The following is a 20,690-nucleotide window of genomic DNA, read 5'->3' as shown; positions in this document are numbered from 1 at the left end:
AAGTCACACACATTTCTACGACACAGCGCAAGTCAACCATGACTACCGAACATACATTGCACGTGTACATTCCATTCGCGATCAGTTTATTACACAAACTCAAAATAGCGATTAGCTGTGCGTTGTGTCGTGTGCTATGTGCGTATACTTGTAGTTTTTTTACCTGTAATTTTGTAAGGGGAACATTTATGTCCTGCATGATAAAATACGTACTTAGAGTACAGAAGTAAAATGTGTTACCTTGGGTATATAGATATCACCTATTATAGTGTACAAAAATTAAGCACCGGTGACATACACCGTATTTTGATATACAATATAAATTATAAATCATATATAATTATATATGATACGCATATATACTACTGTTCAGTGTACATATTCATTTTAACATCGTATTCAGCAGTCCAAGTAGACTATATTATATGTTTGTATATATACTATCAAACATTGTACAAATGTACATATTCATTTTGACCTCATATTCAGTATTCAAAGTATACTATATTATATGCTTGTACATGTTCATAACATCATATTCAGGTGTATACTTATAAACACATTAGCATCATTTCAGTAATTCAAATAGGCATTCGGCGTTTGAAATTATATTACTGGTTTAGGTATAATTGTTGTTAATTGGTAACAAATATCAAACAGAATAACCTCGTTAGCATGGTATAATGTGTAATTTGACTACAAAAGAAAAGTATAGTTGTGTAAAAATAATGATTCACGCACTTTTTACCCTATTACGTTGTTATTAACAATTTACAGGTGATAAAAAAACTGTTTTTACATGTCATCTGTAAAAAATCCTAAGAACATATAATGGTAATGCTCGTTAGTGTATGACAGTATTTTGTGAGTTATATCTGTAGTTACTAGGCAATACACTTATAAGTTTAAATAGTACACATAGTAAACATAGTACATGGTTTAATATTATATACAAGTTCAGTTTTTGGAGTTTTACAGTTTAGAGTTAAAAGTTACAGGTTGGCGATGTCGTCGTACTGTTTGACTAGTACTTTTGGGGAGTCGTGCTGGGTTCTGTAAAATATCCGACCGTCGTTGGTCCAGAATGAGTGGATCTTTCGCTCTCGCTTTGCTCTCGCCAGGCCACTGATGATTTTTTGACGAATTCGGGTCAGATCTTCCGTTACGAATACACGCGCACTGTTTGACTGCAGATTTTTTAATTGGGTTCTCGCTTGGTATACCTGGTTTTTTAATTTCCAGTTGCGGAATCGGCAAATGATTTGGGCCTTCCCGTGACGGATTTCACCAATTGTGTGTGACCTGTTAATGTCATCTTTAGATAAATTAACGCCAATTTTCCTACAGATTTCAACAACTTTGTCGTCGGTGACTTGTTTTTCACTATCAGCCAGGGTTACTCCGTGGAATCTGAGACTGGTGCGCCTACCATATTGCTCTAAGTTCTCCAGTGAGGACTCGAGATCTCTCACTGTATTTTCAAGGACTGTAACTTTCCCCTGTAGGAAATCGTTGGATTTTGTGACAGTTTCAAGTTTGTCAGTTAAAGTTTGAATTTGTTCGGTGAAGGGAGACATTGCTTCAGTTATCTGTTTCCTAATGGTAGACCCTAACTCTTTAGCTAATTTGGGAACCAATTCACTGATAAAGTCAGATGAAGATACAACGTCATGAATTGGTTGAGACAGATTGATGGGTTCGCCTTGGGTAGTGGTTAGGGTGTCCATTTTTGGTATATCTGGTAGAGACCTTCTACGTGAAGATAAAGGTAAAGTGGCGTTATATGACTCTGGACTGATAATGTCTTCAATTTTGCGTTTCGATACTACAGGGGTGGCAGAAGAGCTGGCCATGGGCTATAGCGGACGGCTAATATGTGTGTGTGTAGATGAACATGCACACGTACAAAGGTATACAGGTACGATAGTACAGGTGAAATAGTACTCACATTCCAGCTGTGGCCGTTGTTGTTAAACTCGTATTTCCAGCATATATCACAAATATGTTGTCAGTTGAATACAACACTAAAACATAGTCATGTTTTTGTGCGTGGTTTGTCAACTTTCCCGTTGTAGGTTACTCAGAAATAATTAGAAACACCACATTTCGTCGAGGAGCTCTCTCAGGTGCGTGTAGCCATTACCTCAGTCACGTGACAAACGTCTTTCAATTACATTTGTGTAACGTATTTTGCCGTTCAACGTATATAGGCTATATTTCACTGTTTTTAATCATTTTTCTTGTTTCAGAACAAAAACAATAAACAAAGCGAACATAATAATCGAACAATAATTCAAACTCAAAATTAATTTAACGAGGGAGCACTTGGTCGTGTTCGGAGCGAGAGTAGGCGTCTTCTGCTTCATCGACGACATCCGCCATCTTCTTTTAAATTCAAAATGAAATAAAATCGATTGCATCGATTGCATTCCTAAGAAACTCGACCGTGACCTGCCTGTATCGTTAGTCTGTACAAATGAAGCTTCCGGTCGATTTAGGGCACTGTATTTCAGTTCTTGAATTTTTATCAAGATGCATTGATATCATCATCTCCTTTTCCTCTTTATCCAGCCATTTATATGTAAACGGCAAATATTAGTGACAGGATAACATTTTGAGTGAATTTCCGTTTTGGGGTCAAATACCGAAACCGTGCACTAGAACTTGAAAGGTTAGAGTATTTTTTCCAAATTTTAACATGTGTTCATAAAATACGATTAGCACCGTGTTTTTAAGAAGTTGTTTATATCATTATCGTCATTATTTACTGTTATCGGGGGAGGGGGGATTCGTTAAGCTCGATTTCCTAAATGTATTTGACTTTGTTTTTGATTTCCTACTATCTTTTTATAAGTTTTTCTATCCTTTTATTGGGGGAAGTTTGAAAAGAAATGACAGTACAATCGTTATCAGATCTTCGTCCTTCTTTTTTAGTTCAAATTACGTTTCCATTATAATATTGATGTTCTCTGTTGCTTTTGAGATGCTCATTTGATCTTTTGAAATGCCAATTACTAGTTATACACATGTGATCTAGAGTTTATGAACATTTTCCCGTATGTCGTCATCATGTTTGATTTTTCCCTGCAGGCATGTGATTATCTCTGTCAAGGCTTTCTTAAACCACAATGATTATCTTCAGATATGTCATGTAGACATACATAATACAACGTTTTTCATGGAAACATATCTGCCCTATTGCAGGTAGGCGTCGAAAAGTAGAAACGTACAATCAAAGACTCTTCTTCGATATAAAGAACACCATTTGCTTCCTAAAAAGTTGTTGATTTCATAACACCAGGGTCAAGTATTCGCTACAAGGAAGGAATAAATTGAAATATAGAGAAATAGAGAGAGAGATAGAGAAATAACACTTTGGCGTTTATTTTATCAGTAAAATATTCGAAATAACAGGATCATGTAATTGCTATTTTTAAAGCTATTGTATCATGTTGGAACAAGGGAATGCAATTTGAGTCTTATGCTCATAGTTTGGCCCTGTTGTAAAACATAATAAGGCACATTAGCATCTTGGAAACCAATTAGATCAACGTGGCGGTATCGACAAAATAGCGGAAGATGCTTACACATTAAACATTATTTCTTTTTTCATCCTGAGGTTCTTTCATTCTCTTTTCTTCTTGTTTCAATTTTTTTATATTCATATTACGAACATGTTTGGACGTCGATTTTCCCCCGATCTTGATTAACAGTACTTGATGAAGAGTCCATGATTTAGGAGTGTCACTGAATTGCCTTAATACGTGCATAAACCTAATCTAGACCTATATATAACTAGACTTTGTGGCGGCTAGCAATAAGCCTACGAATACAGAAGAGGATCTTTAACGTGCACGGCGAGCTTACCGAACACCTGACCCCGGATCAACGTACATTCCGAAGGACAACATTCGAGGTTAGATTCCCATTTACCATCAATAACATTACAGTTGAAACGAATCAGTTTTTTTTAATTCATATGAAATGAACCCGAATTACGATTCATTAGCCAGTGTCCAATGCTACTTCATATGGTTATCTGCAAGTATGTGAAGAAAATTCCTTCAGTTTAATGACGCTTTTGCATACAAGACAACTTTTGCTATCGGTGCGTTCATTCAATAACGCAGTAATCATGTGATAAATTTATAAAGATTTAAACATATCAAACAAATTATCATTATCAGACATGAAATTGTTTATTTCTTTTTGTTATTTTCATATGTTACACGTGATGTCACAAATCATTAACTCTCTTTTGGATATGGAAGCAATTCTTCAGCAATCCCGCTCATGCTGGTAATTTTGTCATCGGGAAGTTTGGTGTGTACGTCTCTTTTACCTCCTCCCATTCCATTCCCTGGATGACGACACCAACAAGAGTTCATGTCATCTCTCGGATATCCCTCTGACAATATCGCTACACACAAGAGGATAGGCCAAACAAAAGCAAACAATGCCATTTTTCTGAAAGAATACAACACAAAACATTGGTCTGGTATACATTTTTGAACATTAAAACTGGCCCGCTATAACTTTCCTTTTTTTTTGTATTCATTTACTTCTGACATAAACACAACTGTGAACTCTTATCCGTTTTATCTTGGAGAATAACACAACGTTTTAAATAAAAATAAAAGTGATACATAGCAACATATAATAAATTCAGAATTAGCGTTCGGTTTTTTTCATGCTAAAGTATGCAAGTTGAAAGAAATGTAAACCTTATACCTGCATTGTTTGGAAACGTGAAAAAATAGTTAATAAGTCATACATGCTTTGGAAAATATCTACTTACCCAATGTATTCCGGAAAACGTTCGCTCAGGGGTCTAAACGTGGTGGATGTGGTGAGCTTCTGACAACTGTCATTATATGAGCTCCGATCCACATCTGGTACGGCAGTAAAACTATAAATCATGTCTGATAAAATCCAGCTTTATTTACCAACCGATAATTTGCCTTTGATCACAACATAAATATTGTGATGCTTTCCAAAAATGGATTAGTGTTATTGATATTACACCTCGTACATCTAAAACAACACAGTGGCATGTTACCTGTTTTGATTATATCTATTATTAAGTCCAAATGTAGTCATCGTTACTGCTTCCACAGCTGTTTCAGATCATTTATCTATGGTCACGTCACAAATATGGTGAAGTTTTCCTTAATTTGGTTCGAATTTTAGTACAACATTATCAAATATCTAAAAGAACAGGAGGTGTGTTACTTGCATATATCGGTTCAATTAAGTCCGAAATAGTTCATCGTTAATGTATCAACAGCTGTCTGAAATGAAGGCTTAATGAATAATATTTGGTCACACGTAGTAATGTCCTTGTACGTATCTTATTTATTCAATAATGTAATCAAAGAATGATTGAAATACAACAGACACCATTACTACATTGACAGCTGACAACAAAGCTGTACGGTAGCGCGAATATGTCGATTTCCCTATTGTTTATTATTAGTTTTTTATAACTTAAGGTTCCTGGTTCCCTAGCAAATGGCGGTAACAAGTACCAGATGATTTGATATCCGCGGACTTGTTCCTAATATTACCATTGCCGTGATTCATGATCAATTAACTACAAAAAAATAGTATATAATTCTTATTTCTTCTTCAGCTGTCTGAAATAGGGATACAATAGATGATAGTTCGTCGTTCCTCGGAATTCGATACCCGATATTTATATATAAAGTGTATTTTTAAGCTTCAATACCCATTTTAAGACACATCAATCATATCCATATCATCACGATGCCCACTTTTACTGTGTTACCGACAGGGGCAGCTTATAACTAATTATATCAATTTTCTTTTATTAATTTCCCAGTGCCAAGTAAACAAACTTCTGGGTTTTCCCACATATAACCGTTATATGTCCAAACTTGGTTTCAATAAAACGATAATCTTTACAAATGTCGGCAGCTGATGAAAGCAAATATTGAAGCACAAGGTTTCGAGAGACGCAAGTTGATGACAAAATGAAAAAGTTGTATGATCGAATTCGCTATCAATGGGATATGTTTATTTTGCAGTATGTTCGATGACGCCTTCGATTGGATTGTCTACTGGCTGTTTGTCGTTACCCAAGTTTTGATTGTGTAAACATATCACTTACTGATTTGATCTAGATTTGGATAGCGGTTGGTTCAACGAAGAAAAGGGCGTTTACCCTTTCCGAACACATGGTCTTTTTCCTTTTTACATTTTCAGGTGTCTCCGTTTCCGAATCTATCTTTTGGAATACTTTACATTTCGATTGATTGTTTCTATATTTTGTGTTGTTTATCCTATTGGATAATTGAATAGAGAACCCAGCTTATGAAAGTGAAAGCAGTTATAGGCGGCCGGTGACAGAGGAAAGGCCAACGTTTACCAGGGGTGTGTCTGGAAAAAACAAAATCGAAAGTGGTGTAGCACTTCAAACAAGCCCCTGAACAAAACAAGGCAATATGCCTACTCTGCGATGCACAAGTTAATTAGATAACATATACTTGAATAAATGGAATTGTTAACATTTATCGAAAAGTGATCAAATATGAAAGTTTCCTTCACTATTTTGTACGTAAAATGCCGTTTCATATACAGTAAAACCCCGTTATATCGCGACCCGTTATATCGCCACCGGTTTTACCGCCAAACTCGCTTAACGCCATTCATTTATTCAGAACGGATTTCCTCCCACGCTAATACATCCGTTTTACCGCCAAATTCGCATACCGCCATCAGCCGTCATATTTCGAGAACAAATGGTATAAAAAAAACCGTCATCTTGATCTCGTTATTATCGCCAAATTGAGCCCAGAAGGACATGTGTTTATATGTTATTGTTACGTGACTGACTGCCGACTGACAGATAATAAGCTTACACACCGTGAGCGCGTGTACAAAATCAATGAACTATGGCTAGTGCTTTGTGGTCTCGTACCACGTGATGACGCAATGTTAACAATATCGGAAACCCCGGACACAGATCTAAAAACATTACTGGCGCGAGTTCATGATGAACCGTTGTCAAATTTCAAGAACACAGGCATTCTACAGCTGAATCAGACATTCAGAAATGGTTATCTCTTCAACAGTTTCTTTTGCCAGTTTGTCAGTAGAAGGCACAACAAACGACAAACGCCCGGTAGAACATGCACACAGTTAAAATAGGTAGCATTGAAAATCATGTTGCGATTACTGTAGACCATGTGATGAAAATTGCGATGACATTCTCGGGAAAATAATTAGATTTGATATTTATATGTTATCAAAGAATATTCATGTACAATTTGCTGAAATATTTTGATATGAATAAATTGGTTTTGATTTTTCAGAATATGCAGTTGTTACGGAAACACTAGGTATAGTGTTTGGACAGCAAACTCGGGTTTGAACGGCAAACCAGATAAACCGCCAAACTCGTTATATCGCCAAAATCGCGGAGACCAGAAGGTGGCGATATAGTGAGGTTTACTGTACCTAGTAGGATATTATCTACATCTTAGTGGTAAATTAAATAATATAGAATCTATTAAAATAGATGGAATTGATATCTAATTTTAAATTTGTTGAAAAAAATGTTTTTTAATTGCTCAATCTGAATTTTAATATTTCACTATTTTAAGATCAAAAAACTAAAACACACAAAATAGAAAGGAATAAGCAACGTTGATGTTGAAAGACATTACACACTTTCAACAAAAAGTAGCAGACACTCCTGTATTAACAATACGTATCATGTATTTTTCTAGCGTATCACAATACGTATCATATAGTTTTGACCTTTCCAATACCTAGGCCTATTTAGTATAAGTTGGTTTTAAACGCACAAGTGCAAACATTTAAACTACTTAAACATGCAAACACACACAGTCACCGGGCAATGATAGGAAATTTGATTAAAGTCACAAATAAAATTTAAAAAAAAAGGAAATGTAAAACACCACAAGCGATGAAATGGTTCCGTCTGCGACAGCACAGTGGCCTGAACATTGGTTTACACTAGGCTTACTCAGTAGCCTGTGTATTTGGAATTATTCAGACATTTTCTGGCTCTTAGATTAACGAACATTCGGTAAATATGACGCCCCTCGATGTTAATATAAGAAAATATTTATTTTAATTTTAACAGAGACTATGTTCTGGTAGAGTAACCAGGAAAACTAACTGTCATCCTAGCCTTCCAATATGGTCATTGTTATAGACGGACTTACCTTTGTCATTCCATCAAGAAAGCCGGTTAAACACATATAATCCTATGTCACAGAAAAGATCGAATACTCGTATCAAGTCACTGTTCGCTGGTTCATACATGAAGTTGCTAAAACCGTGAATTTGATAATACCGCCTAAGAAACATCGCCGCGTCATAGCGATCGAGATCGACATCGCTTAAATAGCATTGAACTATAAATGGGCAGTCGTGACGTCATACAGTTAAGTTATATCTTATAAAAATGTGACCGGGCAATAAAAAGTACAGTGTGTTCCGTAAAATTATCAATTTCATTTCATCGTTGATTTTTTCAAAGTATTGTTGACAGAACTTTATCGGGTGTCGACAGTTTGATCGATCAAGTTACGGCAATTGACGAATTATTTGGTCGTTCATCACTTAACCATCAATGGAATGAAATTTGTGTGCGAACTTAGTTTGCCAAAATTGGGTATGATCTTTCAGAATACCAGTTCAGTATTTTTAGTAAAAACGTCAAATAAGGAAATTTAAAAAAAGAAATGAAGAAACTGGATGGCTGAGGGACACTTTTGCCAGACATTTGGTAGTGATATGAGAGAAAAAGACTCTTTCATTATGTGTGTATGTAGGATAGGGATATTATTCCACCCTCGGGATCACAAAATGTGGTAAAACCCTCGGCAAGGCTCCGGTTTCACCTCATTCTCATTTTGTGACCCCTCGGCTAGAATATCCCTATCCTACATATACGCATATGAAAGAGTCTTATAGTATTTAGAATTAACACAAAACATCAAACAAAAACATCATGATCAGTTAGGAAACCATATATTCCTTGTTATTTTGATATGCTACACTTGATGCTACACGTCATCATCCCCCTGGGATAGGAGGAGCAACCAATTCCTCAGCAGCCCTGTCCCTCCTTGTGATTTTGTCATTGGTAGGTTTGATTTGTTCTTTCCCTCCAAATCCATCCCCACTGTATTGCAGATGATCAGGAATTCCTGAAGCCTCTGTCAAACATCCCTCTGACAATATTGCTAAACACAAAAGGAATGGCAAAACTACACCAGCCAATGGCATTTGTTCTAAATAAAATATCAACATAAGCATAGATATCACCTTATGATTATATATAGCTTACAATTACATATTAATTAATTCCATTCCATACTTTCCTAATATGTAGGATAGATAAATATTTCGTTTGAAATGAAAATAGGTTAATGAGGTCACAAAACTATAGATATATATTTCTTATTATTTTCTTACTCATAACATAGTTAAAGTACGATTTTTCTATTACACCCTTGTTTTATTGATGTTTACTTAGTAACGGTTTTGTTTGAATGTCATTATTTTTGATACATAAAGGTAAACCACTCACGTGGAACAGAACTGTGTTACTGAAGTACATATATATGATGTTAAGTTCATAGGAATCATTTTCATAATAAATTGATATCCTCACACAAATGATCCTGTTTACAATATAAAATCTTCTTTAGAATGTGTTTTGTTATCCTGATCTAGATCGAGACGGTGTGATCGTATCTCGAAAAATGGTTCGTATTATCATATTACATATTACATATATTTCGGGAAAACATTTAAATGCGAAGCATATCAATTATTTTTTTCAGAATTATTGAAAATGTTATAAGAGTTCAGTATTTTACCTTAACGTCAGGGTATATGTATGATTTATAAAACTACTTACTCGGTGTATTCCGGAAAACGTTCATACGGCAGTCTAAGGGTCGTAGATGTGATAATCTTGTGACACCTGTTATTATATAATCCCAGATTCACATCTGGTACGGCCGTAAAAGTTCATGATCGTCGCCTTATTTTCAGTTTAGATCAACATGCAATTATTTGTCTTTGATCGCCATATACATATAGAATTTGTTTCCAAAATATTTTTTTTTATATTCCTAGTTGTACAATTACACTAATTGCGAACACCTCTTTTTATATATACATTTAAAACATAACGGTATAGACTAGAAAATGACTTTCAATTATACCTGTATAGAATAGTTTGCCTTTCAACGTTTTTTCCTGTTAAAAAACAAACAAAAAACAAAATTCTTTACTGCAGGAGACGCAGAGAAGAAAAAACAAAGAATACCGACATCAAAACCAAAACCATGATTCAAAATCGATTGAACAACGACAAAATATAAACAAATATATAGATTAGCAAAAGTACAAGGGTAATACGATCAGGAGTAGAGAGAGAGAGAGAGAGAGAGTAAGGGCCTACTACTTCATGGACGGCACCCGCCATAAAAAGCTAGGGCAAATGCGGGCTACATGATATTCCCGTTGTCATAGTAACTAATGTGGTTTAATATTGTAACATAAAACATGGTATCAAAACAGGAAGTTTGCTCGTGGGTGTGTGTAGATAGCGCTGGTCAGTTGATTGTTAAGGCTGCCAGATATTCATTAGGTTTTATAATTTGCCTATATCTTATTAATTTTGAGATACAAATAAGGTTTCGTCTACACGTTTATATCCACATTTGATCGTAACCTGGTTGTTTGTCTAGTTTTAATTCATACCCATTTTATTAAGGTTCGTTAAAATTCAAATATTAAAATTTGCTTCGCCTGTCTTTAAAATTTTGATGGCTCTTTTGGTCGCCTCCTATGTTCATTTGAGACAACTAGTATCACTGACGAGTCCTAGAGTTATGTGGTTTAGTTCATTTTGGCTCTTCTTTATCTAACTTGAAAATTTCTTTTGAATTTTGCCAATGTCTGGAAGTATGTGAATCAATTTATTAGCCTTTAATAATGTCAGTATATGCGATATTACACACATGCATGCGAACATTTTGTAATGGGTGTGTTTAAACAATAAAAATAACACAGCAATCATATGACCAAATTAGATATGTTTCGATATATACAATAAAACATTTTCAGTTATGATATCATTGATTCCTTTTGTTACAAGTCTTCATTTCCCGGATGCTGGAGGAAATACTTCAGCAGCCATCTTCCTAATGATTTAGCATCAGGAGGTTTGAGATACACTATCCCTCTATGACTAACGTCCTCTCTTTTTAGATCAGCAAGTCCTGAAACTTCTGTCAAACATCCCCCAGACAGTAATGTTACACACCGGAGGAAAGTTAAAAACACAGGAACTAATGCCATTTTCCTGGAAGAATATAAAAATGTTCTGGTATCGGGTTTTGAACACGAATACTGTCCAACTATCAATATTTTTCTATCTATTATTTTCTTACACAAACGCATCTGTTATTTTCAATCTGTGTAACATTGGCGAATAGGATGAATAAAAGCCACATCAAATAGAAGGAACTAACTGCCAAATAGCAACGTATACTTGATCGAGAATCAGTGTTCGAGATATTATCATGTTCATGAATGTAATTAAAACATAAATGTAGACTTAAGTATTAAATTCCTACATCGTTTGAATACACGAAGAACGTTTTACCAAAAATGGGTTATGTAAAGTCATTAAGATAATGAATCAAAGCTACTTACCCAGTATATTCCGTAAATGTCTGCACTGACGTCTATCAGTAGTAGATGTGATGAACCCGTAAATCCTATTATATAAGCTCACATTCACATCTGGTACAGCAGTAAATTACTGATCATGTCTGCTAAAATTCGGTTTTAGCATACGATGATTTGTTTTTGATCACAACACAAAAATGGCAATGTTTCCCAAAAATAGAATCGTATTATCGATATTACACAATAATATATATATAGTTAATCATTATGACATGCTACCTGCTTTTAAAAGATATATTGATTTTAAATTAAGTAATAGTTACTGCGTCTGCAGCTGTTTCAAATAACTTATCTATGTCAAAAAACAGATATGGTGATGTTTTCCAAAAATGAATTTGTACTATAAGCATTTCATAATCAAATATCTAACAGAACAAAGGCGTGTTCCATGCTTTTAACGGATCAACTATGTCAAAAATTAGTCTTTGTTGTATGTTTCTCCATCTGTATGGAATAAAGGCTAAATAAATAACATTTGGTCACTTGTAGGAATGTCCATATAATGTAAACAAAGAACTATTGACATACACAATACGCCATGCCTTCATAGCATCGTCAGCTTAAAACAAATATGTACGGTGGCGTGAAGATGTCGGTTTCCTTATTGTTGATTGTTGATCTCTAAATAAATAAGGTCCCCGCTTCACCAGCACATGGCGGTAACATGTCACGGCTGATTTGATATCTAAAAACTTGTTCCAAATTTTGGCCGTGATTGATGTCAAGTTTTAGGGACTCTAAAAAGATTAATAAGCTAAAAAAACCTAAAACATGAATAATATTTAGCTGTCTAAAAAGGAGCCTTAATACACAATATTCCGTCACTCCTCTGAATTCCAAACCGGTATTTAATGTATGAATAGTATTTTTAAGCTTTTATTCCCGTTTAAAGTCAATCATATCTGTGTTATCGTAGAACGCACTTTTACAGTGTTGCCAACAAGAGTAGGTTAAAACCGACTGTATCTACTTTCTTATTATGAATTATCAATTTCAAAGTAAGCAAACTCTCTACTTTCCCAATACGTGGTCGTGGAATATGTCCTTACCTATTTTCAATAGATAGATGTCAGAAGCTTACGAAAGCAAAACTAATGACACCAGGTTTCGAAAGATACAAGTTGATGACGAGGAATTGAAAAAAGTTGTATGGCTTTCTAATTGGAATTACTAATTCTATGTTGGTATGTCGATGTCGGCTGGGTTGCCTTCTAGTTGTTTGTCGTTACCCAAGCTCTGATTCTGATGACAACCCCTTATGTGTTCGTAGTATCTACATTGTAAAATTACATGTAAATGTGTATATTATTTGAAATCAAAATTATAGCATTTGACTTCAATCATATTCTTCAAGAGCTATATCAAATAATTCAATCGAAGGAATCAGGAGACACCTTAAGGCATTTTTTGGTAATAGGATCAATCTTACATGATCAAAATATTTATTTAATGAATCATAACAGGACAAATCGTGCGGCACGCTTGTATTTCTTCAGAATGTTGTCGCCCGATTTCTTGGTGTACGTTATGATTGAAATATTTAAAAGAAAAAACAAAAAAAAAAAAACAATAACACATATCAGTTTGGTTATTTGGATACAATTGTCCAGTAACAAGTCATTATGCTTTCTTTTTCAGACAGACATTTTTCATTATTAAATGCGGTATATACCATTTCCCCAGAGGTCCAACCATTTCTTGACAGCCTTGTCTCTCTTTGTTACTGTTGAATTCCTAACGTTTTATCCCTAGCAATACATCAATATCTCAGCAAGTCTTGAATCTTCTGCTAAATAACACTCTAACAATATCGCTACACACTAGAGAAAGGCAAAACTTCATGTATATAGTTAATGTACGAAGTTAGTATTATGTCCTTGTTGTATTGAGTTTTATTTATAATTAAGGTTTCGTTTAAATGTTGTTATTTTGTATACATAGAGGTTACACAACGAGTGGATGTTGGATATGGAATTTATTTCACACTCGTAAGTTTTTTTTAAAAGTTTAAAAGAAACACTCGCTAAAGCTCTTGTCTTTTGTAACTTTAAAAAAATAACTTACTCGTGTGAAATAAATTCCATATCCAACATCCACCAATTTCGAGTCGTGTGACCTGTTTCTACCAGAATAATATCGGCTTGAACCAAAGGGAAACGTGGCAAAGTATAATTTCGCGTATGCAAATAAAGTGTACCGGTGACGTCCGGGACCCGGTGATGTGACGTCATTAGATTATTGATGACGTCAATAACAATTGCAGCCTAGGTCAAAGTTCACCGTGTTAGCCAATCAAAATGCGTACATAGTTTATACCACGTGTGGTATAAACAGATTGTTAATCAACTGCTGTAATGATTAACTGATGGTCAGAGAGTTGAATAACACAGGGTATTGTGGTAGAAATTCAGGTAAATCACACACATCAAACAAAACAGTATAACTGAAGTACATATATGAAGTTACGTTCACAGGAATGGTTTCCATGATATGTGATATCCTCGCACAATTCGTCCTGTTTTACAAAAGAGTCGCTCTTCTCTAGAATGTGTTTGTTATCACGAGCTTGAGACGGTTGGATCACAACTGGAAAAGCTGTTCTATTTCCATTATTATAAATAAATTTACATATTACATACATGTTATTTTGGGAAATTGTTTCGAGTCAGCAGCCGTCTACCTTTAACTTCACGTAACCATGAATTGATTCGTACAGGTAATATTACATTTTACTTTAATATTAACTTATAGGATATATAGACAGGAGTCTATAAGTCGTAGATGTGATGGGCTTATGACATATACTATTATATAATCCAAGATTCATATCTGTTACGGCAGTTAAAGTTCAATACAGTCGCATTATATTTGGTTTGGTTTGATCACCTGATTTATCACTACTTTGCTCATTAGACTACAAAAACTTTAATTGCTAACCTTTCCAGTTACTTAATTGCACAATTTCCAAAGACTACATGATATTATGTGTATTAAACAAAAGTTCCCCTCATAATGGTATGGAATAAAGAAAGAAACGTCTTTCAATTACATTTGTGTAACGTATTTTGCCGTTCAACGTATATAGGCTATATTTCACTGTTTTTAATCATTTTCTTGTTTCAGAACAAAAACAACAAACAAAGCGAACATAATAATCGAACAATAATTCAAACTCAAAATTAATTTAACGAGGGAGCACTTGGTCGTGTTCGGAGCGAGAGTAGGCGTCTTCTGCTTCATCGACGACATCCGCCATCTTCTTTTAAATTCAAAATGAAATAAAATCGATTGCATCAATTGCATTCCTAAGAAATTCGAACGTGCTCTGCCTCTATCGTTAGTATATAGCTTCCGGTCGATTTAGGGCACTGTATTTCAGTTCTTGAATTCTTATCAAGATGCATTGATATAATCATCTCCTTTTCCTCTTTATCCAGCCATTTATATGTAAACGGCAAATATTAGTGACAGGATAACATTTTGAGTGAATTTCCGTTTTGGGGTCAAATACCGAAACTGTGCACTAGAACTTGAAAGGTTAGAGTATTTTTTCCAAATTTTGACATGTGTTCATAAAATACGATTAGCACCGTGTTTTTAAGAAGTTGTTTATATCATTATCGTCATTATTTACTGTTATCGGGGGAGGGGGGATTCGTTAAGCTCGATTTCCTAAATATATTTGACTTTGTTTTTGATTTCATACTGTCTTTTTATAAGTTTTTCTATCCTTTTATTGGGGGAAGTTTGAAAAGAAATGACAGTACAATCGTTTTCAGATCTTCGTCCTTCTTTTTTAGTTCAAATTACGTTTCCATTATAATATTGATGTTCTCTGTTGCTTTTGAGATGCTCATTTGATCTTTTGAAATGCCAATTACTAGTTATACACATGTGATCTAGAGTTTATGAACATTTTCCCGTATGTCGTCATCATGTTTGATTTTCCCTGGCAGGCATGTGATTATCTCTGTCAAAGCTTTCTTAAACCACAATGATTATCTTCAGATATGTTATGTAGACATACATAATACAACGTTTTTCATAGAAACATATCTGCCCTATTGCAGGTAGGCGTCGAAAAGTAGAAACGTACAATCAAAGACTCTTCTTCGATATAAAGAACACCATTTGCTTCCTAAAAAGTTGTTGATTTCATAACACCAGGGTCAAGTATTCGCTACAAGGAAGGAATAAATTGAAATATAGAGAAATAGAGAGAGAGATAGAGAAATAACACTTTGGCGTTTATTTTATCAATAAAATATTCGAAATAACTGGATCATGTAATTGATATTGTTAAAGCTATTGTATCATGTTGGAACAAGGGCATGAGATTTGAGTCTTATGATCATAGTTTGGCCCTGTTGTAAAAAATAATAAAGCCCGTTAGCATCTTGGAAACCAACGTGGCGGTATCGACAAAACAGCGGAAGATGCTTACACATTAAACATGATTTCTTTTTTCACCCTGAGGTTCTTTCATTCTCTTTTCTTCTTGTTTCAAAACTTTTATATTCGTATTATGAAAATGTTTGGCAGTCGATTCTCTCCTGATCTTGATTAGCAGTATTTGATGAAGAGTTCATGTTTATCTATTTACATTGGAAGAGGTTTAATTGATTGATTGATTGATTGATTGATTGATTGATTGATTGAAGGGGCTTAACGTCCTTGTTCCGGTTATAACTGATCCTAGGACAATGAGGGGGAATGGGGTAGTTCGGGGCACAACTGGGGAGCAATTCCGCATTTTATTATCACCAAAGGATCTTATGTGATAGGAGCAGACTATTATCTGTGTGTCTAAAAAAAGTGGGAAGTAATTTAGGAGTGTCACTGAATTGCCTTAATACGTACATAAACCTAATCTAGACCTATATAAAACTAGACTTTGTGGCGGCTAGCAATTAGCCTACGAATACAGAAGAGGATCTTTAACGTGAACGGCGAGCTTACCGAACACCTGACCCCGGATCAACGTCCATTCCGAAGGACAACATTGCAAGGTTAGATTCCCATTTACCATCAGTAACATTACAGTTTACATGAATAAGGTTTTTTTTTAATTCATATGAAATGGACCCGAATTACGATTCATTAGCCAGTGTCCAATGCTACTTCATATGGTTATCTGCAAGTATGTGAAGAAAATTCCTTAGAGTTTAATGACGTTTTGCATACAAGAAAACTTTTGCTATCGGTGTGTTCATTCAATAACGCAGTAATCATGTGATGAATTTATAAAGATTTAAACATATCAAACAAAATATCATTATCAGATATGAAATTGTTTATTTCTTTTTGTTATTTTCATATGTTACACGTGATGTTGAAAATCATTAACTCTCTTTTGGATATGGATGCAATTCTTCAGCAATCCCGCTCATGCTGGTAATTTTGTCAGCGAGAGGTTTGGTGTGTACGTCTCTTTTACCTCCCAATATTCCATTCCCTAGTGGACAAAAAAAGCCCATCCTATATGTCGAATATCCCTCTGGCAATATCGCTACACACAAGAGGATAGGCCAAACAAAAGCAAACAATGCCATTTTCCTGAAAGAATACAACACAAAACATTGGTCTGGTATACATTTTTGAACATTAAAACTGCCCCGCTATAACTTTCCTTTTTTTTGGTATTTATTTACTTCTGATATAAACACAAATATGAACTCTTATCCGTTTTATCTTGGAGAATAATCCAACGTTTTAAATAAAAGAAACAATAAGTGAAACAAGTTGAAAGAAATGTAAACCTTATACCTGCATTGTTTGGAAACGTGAAGAAATAATAGATAAGTCATACATGCATTGGAAAATATCTACTTACCCAATGTATTCCGGAAAACGTTCGCTCAGGGGTCTAAACGTGGTGGATGTGGTGAGCTTCTGACAACTGTCATTATATGAGCTCCGATCCACATCTGGTACGGCAGTTAAACTATAAATCATGTCTGATAAAATCTAACTTTATTTAACAACCGCTAATTTGCCTTTGATCACAACATAAATATTGTGATGCTTTCCAAAAATGGATTAGTGTTATTGATATTACACCTCGTACATCTAAAACAATATGATGGCATGCTACCTGTTTTAATGAGATCTATGATTAAGTCCAAATTTAGTCATCGTTACTGCTTCTACAGCTGTTTGAAATCATTTATATATGGTCATGTCAGAAATATGGTGATGTTTTCCTAAATGTGGTTTGTATTTTTAGTATAGCATTATCAAAAATCTAAAAGGACAGGAGATGTGTTACCTACTTTAATCGGTTCAATTAAGTCCAAAATAGTTCATTGTTCAATGTATCAACAGCTGTCTGAAATGAAGGCTAAATGAATATTTGGCCAGTCGTAGTAATGTCCAGGTACGTATCTTATGTATTCAATTGATATTCAATAATGTAACCAAAGAACGATAGATATACAACAGACCCAATACTTCATTTTATTGACAGCTGACAACAAAGCTGTACGGTAGCGTAAATATGTCAAATTCCCTATTGTTTATTTTTACTTTCTTATAAATAAGGGTTCCTGGTTCCCTAGCAAATGGCGGTAACAAGTACCCGCTGATATCTGAGGACTTGTTCCGAATATTACCATTGCCGTGATTGATGTCAAGTGAATTTAGATACCAATTAACTACTAAAAACTAGTATATAATTTTTATTTCTTCTTTAGCTGTCTTAAATGGGGATACAATACATAATAGTTTGTCGTTCCTTTGAATTCGATACCCGTTTTTAATATATAAAGGGTATTTTTAAGCTTTAATACCCATTTTAAGACACATCAATTATATCCATATCATCACGTTGCCACTTTTACTGTGTTAACGACAGGAGCAGCTTACAACTAATGATATCAATTTTTATTAATTTTCCAGTTCCAAGTAAACAAACTTCTGGGTTTTCCCACATATCACCGTTATATGTCCAAACTTGGTTTCAATAAAACGATATCGGCAGCTGACGAAAACAAAAATTGAAGCACAAGGTTTCGAAAGACGCAAGTTGATGACAAATTGAAAAAAGTTGTATTATCGAATTCGCTATCAATGGGATATGTTTACTTTTGCAGTATGTTCGATGACGTCTTCGGTTGGATTGTCTACTGGCTGTTTGTCGTTACCTAAGTTCTGATTGTGAAAACATGTCACTTACTGATTTGATCTAGATTTGGATAGCGGTTGGTTCAACGAAGAAAAGGGCGTTTACCCTTTCCGAACACATGGTCTTTTTCCTTTTAACATTTTCAGGTGTCTCCGTTTTTGAATCTATCTTTTGGAATACTTTACATTTCGATTGATTGTTTCTATATTTTGTGTTGTTTATCCTATTGGATAATTGAATAGAGAACCCAGCTTATGAAAGTGAAAGCAGTTATAGGCGGCCGGTGACAGAGGAAAGGCCAACGTTTACCAGGGGTGTGTCTGGAAAAAACAAAATCGAAAGTGGTGCTGCACTTCAAACAAGCCCCTGAACAAAACAAGGCAATATGCCTACTCTGCGATGCACAAGTTAATTAGATAACATATACTTGAATAAATGGAATTGTTAACATTTATCGAAAAGTCATCGAATATGAAAGTTTTCTTCACTATTTTGTACGTAAAACGCCGTTTTATATACAGTAAAACCCCGTTATATCGCGACCCGTTATATCGCCACCGGTTTTACCGCCAACCTCGCTTAACGCCATGCACCTATTCAGAACGGATTTCCTCCCACGCTAATACACCCGTTTTACCGCCAAATTTGCATACCACCACCCGCCGTCATATTTCGAGAACAAATGGTAAAAAAACGTCATCTTGACCTCGTTATTATCGCCAAATTAAGCCCAGAAGGACATGTGTTTATTGTTACGTGACTGACTGCTGACTGACAGATAATAAGCTTACACACCGTGAGCGCGTGTACACACATAAAATCAATGAACTATGGCTAGTGCTTTGTAGTCTCGTACCACGTGATGACGCAACGTTAACAATATCGGAAACCCTGGACACAGATCTAAAAACATTACTGGCGCGAGTTCATGATGAACCGTTGTCAAATTTCAAGAACACAGGCATTCTACAGCTGAATCAGACATTCAGAAATGGTTATCTCTTCAACAGTTTCTTTTGCCAGTTTGTCAGTCGAAGGCAAAGCAATCGACATTTCATATTTTTCGGCGCCCGTTGGAAACATCACATAGTGGAATTGGTAGTTGAAAACATGTCATTATGTAGACCATTGATATTACAATGACATTTCTGGAATAATATTTGATGGGCAGTATCTGTTTTAATGAGATTCTATGATAAGTCCAAATTATCATATGCTCTACGTGTTGATTCATTTTTATGGAATCAATGGTGATTTTCCTAAATGTGGTTTGTATTTTTAGTATAGCATTATCAAAAATCTAAAAGGACAGGAGATGTGTTACCTACTTTAATCGGTTCAATTAAGTCCAAAATAGTTCATTGTTCAATGTATCAACAGCTGTCTGAAATGAAGGCTAAATGAATATTTGGCCAGTCGTAGTAATGTCCAGGTACGTATCTTATGTATTCAATTGATATTCAATAATGTAACCAAAGAACGATAGATATACAACAGACCCAATACTTCATTTTATTGACAGCTGACAACAAAGCTGTACGGTAGCGTAAATATGTCAAATTCCCTATTGTTTATTTTTACTTTCTTATAAATAAGGGTTCCTGGTTCCCTAGCAAATGGCGGTAACAAGTACCCGCTGATATCTGAGGACTTGTTCCGAATATTACCATTGCCGTGATTGATGTCAAGTGAATTTAGATACCAATTAACTACTAAAAACTAGTATATAATTTTTATTTCTTCTTTAGCTGTCTTAAATGGGGATACAATACATAATAGTTTGTCGTTCCTTTGAATTCGATAC

At 34.9% G+C, this 20,690-nt stretch overlaps 2 long non-coding RNA genes across 2 annotated transcripts; both read right to left on the bottom strand.

The window, feature by feature from the left end:
* Positions 1 to 4,183: 4,183 nt before the first annotated feature.
* On the bottom strand, positions 4,184 to 4,896 carry LOC117342234. The gene is made up of 2 exons (XR_004535762.1): positions 4,799 to 4,896; positions 4,184 to 4,467 (listed from the first exon to the last, which is right to left on the bottom strand). It is a non-coding gene; the product is annotated as an uncharacterized LOC117342234 (long non-coding RNA).
* A 12,145-nt stretch (positions 4,897 to 17,041) lies between these two features.
* Positions 17,042 to 17,636, bottom strand: LOC117342235. Its single transcript, XR_004535763.1, has 2 exons — positions 17,597 to 17,636; positions 17,042 to 17,319 (listed from the first exon to the last, which is right to left on the bottom strand). It is a non-coding gene; the product is annotated as an uncharacterized LOC117342235 (long non-coding RNA).
* Positions 17,637 to 20,690: the final 3,054 nt, after the last annotated feature.

The sequence above is a fragment of the Pecten maximus genome, chromosome 14 (genome assembly GCF_902652985.1).
Source record: "Pecten maximus chromosome 14, xPecMax1.1, whole genome shotgun sequence".
Classification (NCBI taxonomy): Eukaryota; Metazoa; Mollusca; class Bivalvia; order Pectinida; family Pectinidae; genus Pecten; species Pecten maximus.
Note: the sequence above shows the minus strand (reverse complement) of the source record. Positions and strands in the feature narration are given on the sequence as shown.